The sequence below is a fragment of the Saccostrea cucullata genome, unplaced genomic scaffold, assembly GCF_032062105.1.
Source record: "Saccostrea cucullata isolate Sc308-1 unplaced genomic scaffold, CSIRO_AGI_Scuc_v1 ctg3821, whole genome shotgun sequence".
NCBI lineage: Eukaryota > Metazoa > Mollusca > Bivalvia > Ostreida > Ostreidae > Saccostrea > Saccostrea cuccullata.
The window spans coordinates 35,001-49,850 of record NW_026932001.1 but is presented as its reverse complement, the minus strand read 5'-3'; the positions used below and the strand labels follow the sequence as shown (position 1 = coordinate 49,850).

Sequence of the window (14,850 nt, the reverse complement as noted above, 5' to 3'; positions counted from 1 at the left end):
CCATATCCTTCTTGTCAACAGGACTTGGAAATACTGACTGCTATATACAATTATTGGTTTTGCCATTTATCGTAAAAAGTTTATGATATTAAAAACTAACTTAGAAAGACTACGGCGAACGTTACTTTTAATCTGTTTTTCAATAGAATTTGGATATTGTATACTGACAAAGAACAGAATCAGGTTCTTTTCAAATAATTGAGAATTCATATTCAAGAGACAACATGGCATGATTATAATGCGGACGTTGCTTAATTCTTATTTTCGTCTATAGTTAGCTAAAACTTAAAGAACCGAATTGAGAGAAGCAAATAATATTGAAGAAACATATTGTTGATTGATCAATTTACCACAGGGATATACTATAAATGATGTATTGTATGAAATTCGAAAATTTCAGCTATTTTATTCGCTTTGACTAACCTTGTAGCACATGTTGCATTTATGACATATTTGTGGGTTTTTTTTCAAAAGCATAAATGTTATTCTTGTTGCCAAATATTGTCTTTTTTTCTTGTAGGGCAATCATTTGAATATGATATCCATCATTGTCATTTGTTATCTCAATTTATATTTACCAAACAAATCTCATGCACGTGCCACGTTAGTAATCCATCTAACGATGTCCCTCTCTAACGATATCCTGCATCAACTTTCCGTTTTTTATGTTAATCTCTTCAAATTTAATCGAGTAGAAGACTACAAAAAAAAAAAAAAAAAAAATCAAGGTAAGGATTTCTTTTTAAATTTACATCTTTTATCTTTATCCAAGGTACGGATTTTTTTAAACTTTTATCTGAGATAAATTTTGTTTCTGAAAACATCATCTGCATTGAAATCAATTATGGCGAGGATGGTAGTCGGAAATGTGAACTAAGTACCTCCTGTATAATTATGTAGTTCTTTTAAAACATCTGTAATAAAGGAAGTGTTTTCATGTAGAAAAGATAATATAAGTATCCGTAATGAATATACGTTGGCAATACTCAGTAACAATTGCACTGTATGTATCAATATGTGCCGCGTAACTGTAACTTAAAAAATGAGGATGTTAAACGCAGTGTAGAAAACAGTACTACTGTAATGGCATAGACTAGACATTTTTAAAACATTTTTAATGCAAAATAAAAGAGGTTAAAAACATGATATTCTGAATGAATAAATATTATAAAATACAGTCCGAATCAACTCCCGTGAGTTTCTAAAACAATCAGGTTAAAAGCAAAATACATTTCATATTTCAGCTCACACAGTAAAATTTGGAGTTAAGTTGGAAATACTATAATCGTGTTCTTCAAATACATATTCGTTGTCGATGTGCAGCTTCACAGCGCATATGTATTTATTACATGTATCTTCAGTTTACAATTGTTTAAAAAAATAAACAAACTTTAATCGCGACAACTTCATTTCAGATTTACTGGGAGTAACCTAGTTTATAAATATTAATTTTTGCGATCAAGCTTATTTAATTAAGTACTGTTGTTAATAGACATGTAGTGTTTTTATTGCGTAATATTCAGTTATGAGTGGATGATTGATTGATTGTATATTGTTTAACGTTCCTCTTGATAATTTTTTACTCATATGGAGACGTCACAGTAGGCCGGTGAAGGGCTTCAAATTTAGACCTATACTCGGCACTCAGGGCCATTGAGCAGTGAGGGTTCTTTATCGTGCCAGCGCCTACCGTGACTTTCACTTCTGATGCCGAGCGCTTGGCGAAGGAACAGTCGCTACAGGGTCTATTTTTACGTCTTAGGTTTGACGCGACGCCGCGAACGAGAATCGAAGCGAACGCTCTACCACTAGGCTACCGTGAACGGTAAATGAGTAGATGAGATTTGAGTAGTTTTATACTTGTAGTAAATTTTCTTATCGCTAGCAATATGTAGCCTAATGGCATCCTAACAACATTGAGTGTCTTAGAGGCCTAATCATGTTAGGTGGTAGGAGGCCCTATTACTTGGTGCCAAACACCTAACTGTGGCCTAATCATGTTAGGTAGCAGGAGACCCTATTATTTGGGAGCCTAATAGATGCCTAATAGGTGCCTAATAGAAGCCTAATGGAGGCCTAATGGATGCCTAATAGGAGCCTAACTGTATTGGGCTGTCAGCAAGTATATATACAGGATGTACAGGATGAGAGAATGCATTTTAGGCACTTTTCCCTTATTTCTTGTTTTAACAAGATGTCATGTGATGTAAATTTCCATAATACAATTCGTTCTACAAAAGCAAAGTGTTGTTCTCATTGATGTATAAAGATCTCTAATCCTACGCATGTATTGCGTATAGCACAGGATCAACATTATTTTGTGACTGGCCTTAGGTTGAAGCAGAGTTGGACATAATCGCTAGCTATATTATCCTCAGTTGCGTTACAGACACATACGAGGGTTGTCCTAAAATTCCGTAGACAAGGGTTGTATTGTAGGAACCCTATGTCATACATGTACATTAATGAAAATTCGTATATAGATTAAGCCAACACTATCTAATAAATTTATGGACAAATATGGAGTAACTACACAAATTAATCTAATTTAAAAGACCCATTTCATTGTCTGGTGTAGGAGGGCTGCGCAATACCCAAAAGTTACAATTAAAAATTGGTATATTATATATATAATCCTACGGAAAAGTGATTACTACCTTGTATTTTTTGAATGGAGTTGAAAATTCTCAATATCGCATTATTTACTATATTTCTTTAAATTTTGGTGTGTATGCTTTGATAAATAAGAATTTTACAGCGTTTTTATAAACATGGGGTTGAAATCTGACTTTCTGAAAAATGGCAGCTGCTTTGGCAGAGGCGGCGCACTGGACTATGTTCAAGTGTTTTGATCCTGAATGCACTCCTACAGAAATGTACCATTCGTATATGTTTGGTACACTATGAAATTTTTTCTCGTCCTAAGTTTTTAAAATGACTAAAACGGTATACAGTAACTAAAATAAAAGATATGGCTAAGAAATGGGCAAGAACTCCACTGTGCAACTTCATTAAAGAAAACAGACGAAAAGCCTATAGAAATATAGTGTTTTCAAAAAATTATAATTTTATACCTGTACATGCATATACTTTGTTTACATATTTTAAGGTTTGATCATATCATAGTAAATAAGATATTTCACATTCATAACTATAATCGTTTCGTTTAATTTAAGAATTTGATCCTGGTAATTGAAATATTTTCTCAAAAATTTGAAGTGTTGACATATGTATTTTTTGACGTTGCAGATTGCTCTGGGTGCTAAATGACGATCTCACTTTAAATCCTATAACTCAAAACATTTTCAAGTAAACATGATAAAACTTCGTAATTTATCTGCCAAGAACACGCTTTATCCATCCTTAAAATTTTATAAAGATATATCAATTTCTTGAAAAGATATGAGCCCAGTCTACGAAATTTTGGGACAACCCTCGTATATTTTAATGACCGATACGCGGTGAGAAATATTCGCAATGACTGGGCTCTAGCGATCTTCTCGAAAATTTCTCGCATGCGAATAAAAGTTAAGAATACTTTTAGTTATTTTTTATTGGATTTAATTTTTTTTTTAATCAACCGATTTTGTAGTTTTTAAAAAATGGATTTACAACTCTGGACCATTTTTTCTGGCTCAGAATAAAATAGTTTTATCTCGTACGAAAGACGTCAATAGACTTCTTAGCGACATTGTTATCGAATTGTTATGGTTTGGATCGAGATTATGCATTAAAAATGATATCATAGATATATATTAGAATTCATAAACACGCATCTGTAATGATTTCGGAATTTTCTGGTTTGGCCATGCAGAATTTTCTCAATAAGTCTCTGTTCACGTCACGTGACTTTAATTGTGTATAAATACCTAGCCTCCACAGTGATCAGTGGGTAGTTCATCGGATGCAGCAAAGGATAGAAGAGACTGTCGTGAAATAAGTTTTCATGTGTTATATTCCGCGCCTGTTTTACAGTTAGAGAGTGAATCCAACCCAGTTAAGGCCTGTCGCAAAATAGGATGACCTCCGATAGAGGCTAGCCCTAGTTTGTTGTGTCTCGTCTGCATTGGCTGACCAGTCCGTCCAGGCTGCTATACTCATTGTCCGTCCTGAATAAGGTATCCTTGACAATGAGTGTAGTGGATGAAGGGCTACATGTATCACATATACTTTCCGTCTTGAATAAGCCACCCTACAGTATATGCGGTAGTCCTAGGGCGAGTGGACATCTTATTTCAGTGTTAAGTTAGCTTGCCTCCGATAGTTATAGTGATTAACTCTTGATTTTAATTTACCTAAATAAGGTTAGGACATATTTGTATATTTAGGCAGTCCACTATAATCATCCCTCTTATTTTAAATCATTTAAAGTTGAACACCCCAAATCCTGGAATTGAACAGGTACAATCCTCGTGATTTATTGTAAAATACGTTTACTTACACATCTTTGTGTTATTATATATACATGTATAAACTAGTTTTTGTCACCTGTAGATTTTTTAATGACGTTACAATGAATTATAATAACCATGCAGTGCAGTACTTAAACAACGCAGGTTTTCCTTATCGTATTTGAGACAAAAATATTTTAAAGCAAAAAATTCTAATGGTTTGTTTATGTAAAAATTTCTTTATTTTTCATAACATGATTCTATGTTATTATTCATATTATTTGTTACCTAGATGAAGGTCGTTAAGATAATAAATCTGCTTGTGCTCATTCTTGCATTCAACATGGGTGAGAACAATGTCAAATGCGATGAGATCAGCATCATGAGGAACCAAGTGCTACGGAGTTGGTATTGCTGTAGAAGATTTCGATTTCGATGTGTGAAATATTGCGTACACAGTTGAAGGTAAAGTTTTTATTTAATAGCAAACACAATGTTGTACGAGAGAGAGAGAGAGAGAGAGAGAGAGAGAGAGAGAGAGAGAGCACTCGCGCTCACCGACTTGTGGGGAACTCACACCTGACAAAGGACCTTTCTTATGGGGAAAGTTCAGAATTTTGGGGAACTCTCTCGTTCCCCACAAATATGGTCATGGGGTTTTTTGAATTCTACGTGTTCTACTGATAATATTTATTCGATTTGTGGTCATTTTTGAAAAAATCCCCATAAGTCCGTAAAATTGACTCGCAGTAATTTTCTCACTGCACCGTAAAACGAATGTTTGAGGATGCTGGGAAATGTTCATTCGGAACGCAGCGGAATTTAAACTGGTCCCCATATGATACCAATTTATTGCGGGCAATGGCTGCTCCGAGAATATGTGGTAAGTAGATTTTTTATCATATTTAAAAGATAATATGTTTTACGGTGTGACCGTTGGGGCGAGCGCAGTTGTACCATCAAAAACACTTGAGATCAGCCACTTCGAACGTCAAGCCGCACGAGATATCTCGACTAGCTGTGACGTCATACGACGTCACAAAGCTCGTCGGAGCTTACGGAGATAGCCGAGTGTCTGTTTGAAACTATAGAACTAGTGCAATTTTTGTCGAAAAACATTGCAGAGTTATTTCTTGTTTCTTTGAAAGATTTCTACAAACTGAAAGTCTGATATATGCTTTACATTATTATTTATTTATTTATTCGGCAATATTCGCGCAAAGGACATTGGGTAGTGCAGGAATTCTGGGAATGTTGCACAGAGAAATTTGGCTGACGTATGTACAGATTTCAACCCGAATTTCCTCTGTTCTTACACGTTAGTCTATTGAGCTCGCTTCGCGAGCGTCGCTTCGCGACGCTCGCTGCACTTGCTATTATAGGCTGAAAACTTATTTAACTACGTAAATCATGCATGCAGTTATTTCTTACAGACGTTCGTAAAGTAACATTTAATAATGAATGCACGTAAAACTTTGGGAAAGATTGACCCGACCTAGACCTCGGTTATTTTTTTTTAATTGTATCATGTTTATAGGCCTAATGGCTATCCTGTAAAAACAAACTACGGATTTATATGAATTCAGCACCCCTGGGATATGGTAAGCGTTTAAAGCTTGTCCCCATTTTTTGTGAAACATGTGCTTATCCTCCTCATGCCCATGAATTTTTCTAGACGTGCGACTGTCTGGTCTTTAGCTGTTTAGTGAGGCCTGTGTGGGCGAATTAATTGTAAAACTTAATCTGACTTAAACTGTACGTGTATTAATAAACGGTGTCAGTCACACACTGACTCAGTGTCAGAAATGTATCACAGAGAACTCCACCTTTTCAAAAGGTCCATTGAAATCAGTACATTTAAAAATTTCTTAGATTGGTTAGACAAGGTATTTAACATGTTTAATTCTTCCAAAAAAAGCTTGATTTAGCTATCGTTTTTTTATCAAGTCATTCTTCCTACTTGTATATATTTATTCGCATGCGTTGGTTTGCATAGTGTCCATTTGCCTTCATTATCTTTCACCTGCACCCTGTTCTACATTCCTCCTGATTGCCCTACTGAAAATATTTTCATGATTTTAGACCATCATTATCGATGTATTATAAGTATTTTTTTTATTTTGCTAAGGCCAAGATAAATACATAGTGTTTCCTATTTTAACCTTAGAAAAGATAGGGTAGGTAGGTAGGAAAAACATTTTTATTTTATTTTAACATTTTATTGGCAGGCACGCTGCCACTTTCCCCCAGGATTTCACTGTCAAAATATTTCTGATTAATATGTGTAAGATATGCATTTCTCAAACATGGAAGTGATCAAAATTGGGATTTCATTTCTAATTGTAAACTGGAATACTGTAATATGTGTATATAATTTGGTGCTTTCAAAATTTAGCATAATCACTGGGTTGGCATAATCATAAATTAGCGCTACACATGTATGTGCGGTGTATTGTATATATCAATATGTAAATGATTTCTTAGCAGTATTCATGAATTAGTGCATTGTTGTCTGCACCAAAGCCGCTAAAATATGAAGCCTGCATTTTAAAGTATACATACAGTAGTTTACTCATGGAAAGATATTAATAGCAGAAAAATATTGAGGGCCGGCTCCTATACTTCTTAGAGTTAGGCGGGGAACTGAACATGCTGAAAACACACTACTTATTTATTTAGACCCAATTAAAATGTCTAATAAATTCATTTTAATTAAATACTTATTGTTAATTAAAGATCACCTTTTATTTTTAAAATTTGTTACAATTCAAACCTTGACCTTGGGGTTTAGATGCTGATGGAATAAATAAGAAACAAAGTCATATGTAAAAAATAACTAAAAATCCTTTTCAAAACCTCAATTACTATTGAATTATGATTGGGCGTGGTATACAAAATAATGCGAATTGGAGGAAAAGGAGAAACATAGTAATAACAATTAGATCAGCTTTTATGATAGCGAGCATATTAAAAATTTAAAATTGGTTATAAAATTGAAAGGTAATGTTGAGATTTTAGATTCAATATCTATTATTCAAAATTTTTTATATTTGCTTAACTGAATGTATACCTTTTTAAATTTATTTACACGTAACGATCGCGCTCAAAGTTTTGGGTCTGATAATGCTTCCTGATTTTGGTCTTCTTTTTTTTTTTTGAAGAAAACCATTTGATTCCTGCACCCACTCCTCCTTTCTAAAAATTTTTAATCTGCCTCTGGTAACTTTACGCTGTAAATTTCTATTCTCATTTTAATTAAATTTAAATAAATACTAACAGCACTATCATGCAATTTCAATGACTATCATTTAAGGTATTGATTCAGTTTTCTGTCATTTCTAAAAATAAGTTGTACTGTATCGTTGATTTTTTGCATATAAAACAGTTTCTGCTCATCAAACATCCACGAGAAAGTGTTCTGTTTCGCAGTTATTGTACGGTTGATTTAAAAGGGAAAGCTCTCTGGGCCATGTCACAAGAAGGAAAAAATAAAATATTTTTCATACCTACCTACCCACTGTTAACAATATGGTTCAGGAAAGGGCATACATTAAGTCTTAACTTTGGCATGCCGCATGGGGTCAAAAATTACTATTGAGTGATGTGGAGATATACCTGTCTTGTAATTATAGGTAAAAATATGAACACTTTAAAAAAAATATACAATGAAATCTTTGAACTGAAAGCAAAATTATTATTGCAGGTTTTCGGGTTTTCACCACAAGAGCAAATTATACAACTTTATTCTTGAAAATGTTAGAGACTGAGACTTGGAGTCAAAGTCAACAAACACGCATGCATGGACATGAAGGATGTAAAGAACTAGAGTATTATAACTGAAAGCATTTTGTCTGGATTTGTGTATGGAAACAGAAGGATTTAGTATTGGTAAGTCAAGATAGCTGTAAAATCTCATTTTGAACTCTATATATGTGAGCAGTACTGTAAACCAACTACCAGGTAGTACACATGTACCCTATTTGTGTCATCTTTTATTTGCATACCTAATCTGTGTTGATTAATTTCCGTGACTAATGAAAGGAAACATTCTCTACAAATATAAAACAAAATTAATAGTTCAGGGCAATTAATAATTTACTATTCACTAGTAAATGTAGGTCATGAAACTGGCGAATATTTCTTGCACTCAAATAAAAGTTGGTTTACAGTACTTCCGTTGCTCTAAAAACAGAAATAATAAAAAAAGCATGCTGATATCATGTATGTTATGAAGCCTAATACATGTACATAGAAGTATATAAACCGGTATATCTAAAATTAAAAAAAAGATTTTGGTCCTTGTTCATGATTTCAAAGTAGGTTAAAAGCCTCATGAACATGCTGAGAAGTTGTCAGAAAATATACATGTGTGCTAACCATGCTAACTGTGTAACAATAATCAGAAAATTTTACAAAATGTAATCAAAATTTGGTTAATAATAATTAGTCATTGGCCGATTAAATCCATCAATGATTAAATTAGTACTTATATATACTGTCTCCTGATTTTATGACTTTTTATCCTTTTCAACATACTTATTATTTTTGAATTGAAAACATTTTTTTTACCTGAGAAAATTAAAATTTGCAATTTGTTTTAAATCTAGTGAAGGAAAACAAATGTTTTTAAAATTAATGTGCTTTGATTTAAAAGACTTGTAAACATTAGATTAGTAATACATGTAGTTTCAATACATTTATTAATATTGATGATTGATTTTTTTTAAGATTTGATAGTTATTTTATTTGTTGAAAAATAATTTTTATCTGTAATGTTCATGTGTAATAAAATAATGCATTTCCCAATAAGTGATAAATGTTTCCCACAAGTCAGCAATATACACTGAAGTGTACATTTATTGGTTGGGTTCAAAGGCAACATTTATATGGAAACAAATTTTTAAGGATAAAGCAATGGTCAATACATGTGTATTCCTCACAAGTGAACAGTGAGAAATATTCCCCACAAGTCAGCAGTGATAAATATTACCTAAAATTGTTAACTGTGAGAAATATTCCCCACAAGTCAGCAATGATAAATATAACCTACGTGAGAAATATTCCCCACAAGTCAGCAGTGATAAATATTCCCCAAAAGTCACCAATGAAAAGTATTACAAGTTAACAGTGATAAATATTCCCCACAAGTCAGCAGTGATAAATATTCCCCACAAGTCAGCAATGAAAAGTATTACAAGTTAACAGTGAGAAATATTCCCCACAAGTCAGCAGTGAGAAATATTCCCCACAAGTCAGCAATGAAAAGTATTACAAGTTAACAGTTGGAAATATTCCCCACAAGTCAGCAATGATAAGTATTACCTACAAGTCAACTGTGAGGAATATTCAATAACAACATACAATTATTTTAACCCATTCTCAATCAAATTTGGGGAGTATATTGGAATTAGCATGTCTGTCTATCTTTCTATAGGCATTACATATTGAGGGATAATGGTGGGATTAATTTTTTAGCAAATCTCACATCAACTTCCTGTTTATCTGTGCGTGTAAATTTTAATGTTTTTTTTCCAGCAACTACTATGGTAGCAAGAAGTTTGAAATTTTTTAACACTCTTTCTCGAGGCATATTATATACCGGTAGTGAGATTCATTTTTATGCAAATTCGATGTCAATTTCCTATATATCCACGTGTCTCGAGATCTGTACGCAATTTTTGTCGCAGTTTTTTCACCAACTATCACAGATATAAAAATGTGGTACATGTATCCATTAGATTGAACCCTAGCAATAACAATCCTGAGTAGCATTCTCTACTGAGACTACCAAGCTAACCACTATGCTACACAAGTCCTGATGAGGATTGGCATTTAAATCATGTTTGTGATATGACCATTGACTCAGTGGACTTCAAGTTTTTCTCGAAAAGATACAAAAGTTATATCATAAAATTATAATTTTTTAAAAGGTTTAGTGGGTTTTTTATACGCCCGTCTTAAGACGGGACGTATTATGTTATAGGCTTCGTGTCCGTCCGTCTGTCCGTCTGTCTGTTAGCTTTTTCGTTTCCGGCTCATAACTTTAATACTATTAGGCCTAGGATTATCAAACTTTGTCATCTGATGCATCTTGGGTAGAAGGTGTGTCGCGCACAAAAATCCTTTCCGGCCCATAACTAGAAAAACTATAAGACTAACAATCATCAAACTTGGCCAGTTTATGCATCTTAGGTAGAAGGTGTGTTGCGACCTATTTCAAGGTCACTGTGACCTTTAATTTAAGTGAAATTAAAAAAAATGTGTCTTTTTACTGTTCATTTAAGCATCCCAAATAATGTAAGAGTATTGCTCTCTTCTTATTAAAAAAGTGTTAAATCAAGAAAATACTTATTTTTTAAGCATATACTTGACAGCAATCTATAACAAATATAATGTATGTTAGAGAAATCCTACCTCTCTCTTGAGTGTAATTATCAAGCACTGGTCAAGAAGAATTTTGATAACAGAAAATTGCATGTCAAATTAGAGAGAAACTAATGAGTTTTGAGTGTGAGGATCTAACTCAGTGTTATCTACATCCCTTGGGTATTGGGCAGATGGGTAAGCCTGTTGGATTAAAAATAGCTCTTGTTGGCTGGCCTAAGTTTTAAAATGAATTTGATGAAAAGTAATTAAAACTAATTTGATATATTGCATAATAGACTAATCTGATATTATATAATATTATTAATTTAAAAACTAATTTTAAGGGGTGGGGTGGAATCAGCATTTCCATATGAATTACATATTAAAACCTGTCAGACATTAAATCTCAACCAAAAAGAATCATTGAATATTTTATATGTTTAGAAAAAAATTTATGGTAGATAGTGCAGACCCATTCATCTCTTGGTAGTAATGAGTAGACAAGCATCCAGTTAAAGATTAATTAATGAGTTCAATGTAGGAAGGCTAGCTGATCAAGCGGCTTATCTGTATCCTTTGGGGATTAGACAAAAGAAGTGCTGGTCAGTTTATAGCATATGTCATTTGATGGCCAGGCCTTTTCTTTTCAAAATTAATTTGGCATAGATTAAGATGTTAAGACTAATTTGATATTGTTCAATATGATGGGCATTTGACAAGGTCTAACACAACCAGCATAGAAATCTATTAATGGTGTAATATTTATTATAATTAATGCCTAGATAACAGGAAATGGATAAATATTTGAAGGAATGGAAAAATCATGGAAATCTTGGAATCAAGGTTGACGTGATTTTCTTGCACACTAAAATGTTCAAGAAAATTGTATTTTTTTTGACGGGCTTATCATGCTCTGGCGCGGCACTTTATTCTCCATAATTTTGGAAATCAAAATAGTATATTTCATTTTGTATGCAAACTTTGAGGATAAACTTGAAAAAAAAAAGTGGAGTGAAGACCCACTCATACATTTCAAAACATTGTTTTAAAAAGTGTGTAGTGTTGTTATGATAGTCGCTGACTATCGAAAAATCGTCGTTTAAAGGCCCAGATTGGCGACAATCGATTGTAAATATTATCATCGATAGATCGCTATATTTTTCAAGCCGTATTTCTCAAGCCGAGCAGGTTTAACTTTTATATTCACCAAAGGGACATCACTCTAATCAGCAGTAAACAAAATGAGAACGTGCATGGTGAAGAGGTTATGATTATTATATCCATATCCTGGTGCATTGTCTTTTTAAAATATTTCTAAGGATGAATAAATTGAACCTTTTATAACAGTTAAAATTATCAATTATATAATTATATAAGTGATTGTGTTCTTCTGATTCAATTTGATAATAGTAAATTTGTCCAATTTTACAACACTAAAAGTGTGAAAAAATGACTCAATTTGCCCTTTTTCGCGTGTGTATTATATTTTACAGGCCAAAAACTTCAATCTTCATGAGATATGTATAAGTTGTAGAGATTTGACAGATTTACATAAAGTATACTTTAATTTTAGATGAAATATTTAGGAAAATTTTGATACAATACTTGATATCGCGATTACTTAACTTAGCTGAACTCTTTCATGAAGGAGGTAGGAATCATCTGTTGGGTGGGAGCAATGTGCTATTCAGTACAATTAATGCAAGATCGATCATTGTAGCATTTATAAGGACAGATAAGTAAAAAATCCTGGTGGAATACCTCACTAGACAATCGCTGAACCAGCCTTATATATTTTTGAGAGGAGCCAATCCTAAATTGTCACATTTTTAAAGATATGTTTAATTAAGCGGACTCTTATAGTTAAATTTTCATTGAAAATCTTCACATTTTTCAGCATATAAAATATTTTAAACTTTCCTTATTTGACAATCTACTATTTGGAATTCAATATCTGGCAAAACATCGTGATTTTGGCATTAAATTGTTCGAATCATTCGATTGTCACTAATGTAAACAATGTCATTTGCCCCCAGAAATTTAGACTTTTCTTGACTCCCTCGCAAAAGAGCGGAGATAAGTTAGATAACTGCGAGGTACTAATTGGTAGTCGCGACATAACGTATTGAGATTTAATTTTTTCACCTTCATGTTTGTTGCGCTATAGGCTTATCCCTTGTTATGTTCTCAGACTCCCATCTCATTTATCATCCAATAATAAAAATACATTTCCAAAGCATGTGAATTATATTTAGATGATAATCAAATACATATGATAAACAATAGATAAAAATTGATATTTTTGTCCTTTCTACTCTTCATGCATATAACATGTATAAAGTCCACAACAATAAAATGATTCATTTGATTTTTGTTAGGATTTGTTCATCGACATCCAACATATTGTTTACATGTGTATGTTATGTTTGTCCCAGAAATCCTGAAAGATTTGTACACTCTGCAACTTTTTTACAGAGGAGCGCACTAAAATCTTAAACTCTTCCATAGTGGAAATAAGACGTATTGGTAAATAGATTTTGCCCTGTAGTCCATCTGGCTGTTTGTCCTCAAAAACTTTAACCTTGCTCATAACTTTGGAGTGAGTGGGGCTATGGCTTTATATTTCACTGCTGTATACTTGTATTTCTTGTGACAAGACCTTTCTTTGGGTACCACCACCACCAAATTTGACCTCTTGATAGGGCTGGGCAATAATATCGATATTTCAATATATTGCAATACAATGACAAAGAATATCGTATCGCAATACGATTTTGTATTATCGATATATTGGCAATATGCTTAGATTAAGGAAATTTGTCATTAAAAATGAAAATGGACTTATGAAAGTTTGTTATTAAGCCAAACAGTAAGTCAGAAGTTGTTTTGTTGGAACATTTCAGAGCATAACTTAACTGAAATCAACAAGATTTTTTTCCATGTTGGTTACTTATCATAGTTATGTACATTCTCCATGTAAATTAAAGTAAATTTAGAACGAAAATGCCATTTTTATTACCTTGAAAATATTGCAATACATATCGCAATACGGTTTTAAAATATCGCAATACGAAATCTCGGGCCAATACCCAGCCCTACCTCTTGACCTTGAAGTTTGACCACTTATACAAAAATATATCATTCTTCAACCTTAGTTATAACTTATAACTTTTGCACAGTTGGTGTTAGGGCTTTCATACTTCTCATTGGTATGTTCAATAACTTTTTTGACAGGTCTGCCCAAGTTTTGTATTAAAACGCTTCTGAAACTCATCTGTAAAAACATTTAATATTGTTGGCCGATTTAAACATTTCGGGAAAATAGCAAAAAACATGAAAACGTGAAAAAAAAAAACTATGAGGTTCGGAGAGTAAAATCGAGGATAGGTCAGGTGACAGGAAACATGAGTACAGTCATGTATATTTTTTTTGCCCCGGTATAGTGTCATATTTGATATTATATGGAATATGTGATTTGCAGCACATTCTTACTGATATTTCTTTAAATTACAGGTATCCTGAATTTGTCAACTTCTAGCCAAGATCCTGTAGGTAAGCTGAATGTGGAGGACAGATGTACACACAGTACTAGTATAGAGGGTAAGTAGACCATAAAAAAACAAGATGTGTTTGTGAAACACTATGTGCCCGGCGGCAACAAAGATTGGAAAAAGCTATTTTTAGCATTAAGGTCACAGTCAAGGTCACAAAGTCATTGACCTTTGTGTCATTTGAAAGAGGTTGATTAGTGGAGTATGGAGTGGACTCCATGCCACTAAACTGGAAGTGAACACCGCAGTGAATATTTTACGTAATTCAAGAAAAGAAAAAAATTGCATGTAAATCTTCATGTACAATATTATGTTTCCATATGTGATCAATTAAAAAAAAATATATTTTTAAAACAAAATAATGCCTCATCAGGTCGGTAAGACAAGCTGTTTGGCTCTTTGTTGACTTGGCTTTTCAATGATTTAAATTTGGCACCGTGTAAAAATAGTATTATCTGTCCCTGGTACAAATCGTCTTACAAGTAAGAAAAAGAATTGATAACTTTTAAAGTTTTCTTAAATATGTTTAAAATAACTGAATC

At 33.0% G+C, this 14,850-nt stretch overlaps 1 long non-coding RNA gene across 1 annotated transcript in view; it reads left to right on the top strand.

Annotated features, from left to right (window-relative positions):
* Positions 1-5,017: 5,017 nt before the first annotated feature.
* Positions 5,018-14,850, top strand: part of LOC134234236 (uncharacterized) — a 14,950-nt gene continuing 5,117 nt past the window's right edge. The window contains exons 1-3 of the long non-coding RNA XR_009985141.1: positions 5,018-5,274; positions 8,095-8,279; positions 14,271-14,357. This is a non-coding gene — a long non-coding RNA (uncharacterized LOC134234236). The remainder of the gene's footprint in view (positions 5,275-8,094; positions 8,280-14,270; positions 14,358-14,850) is intronic.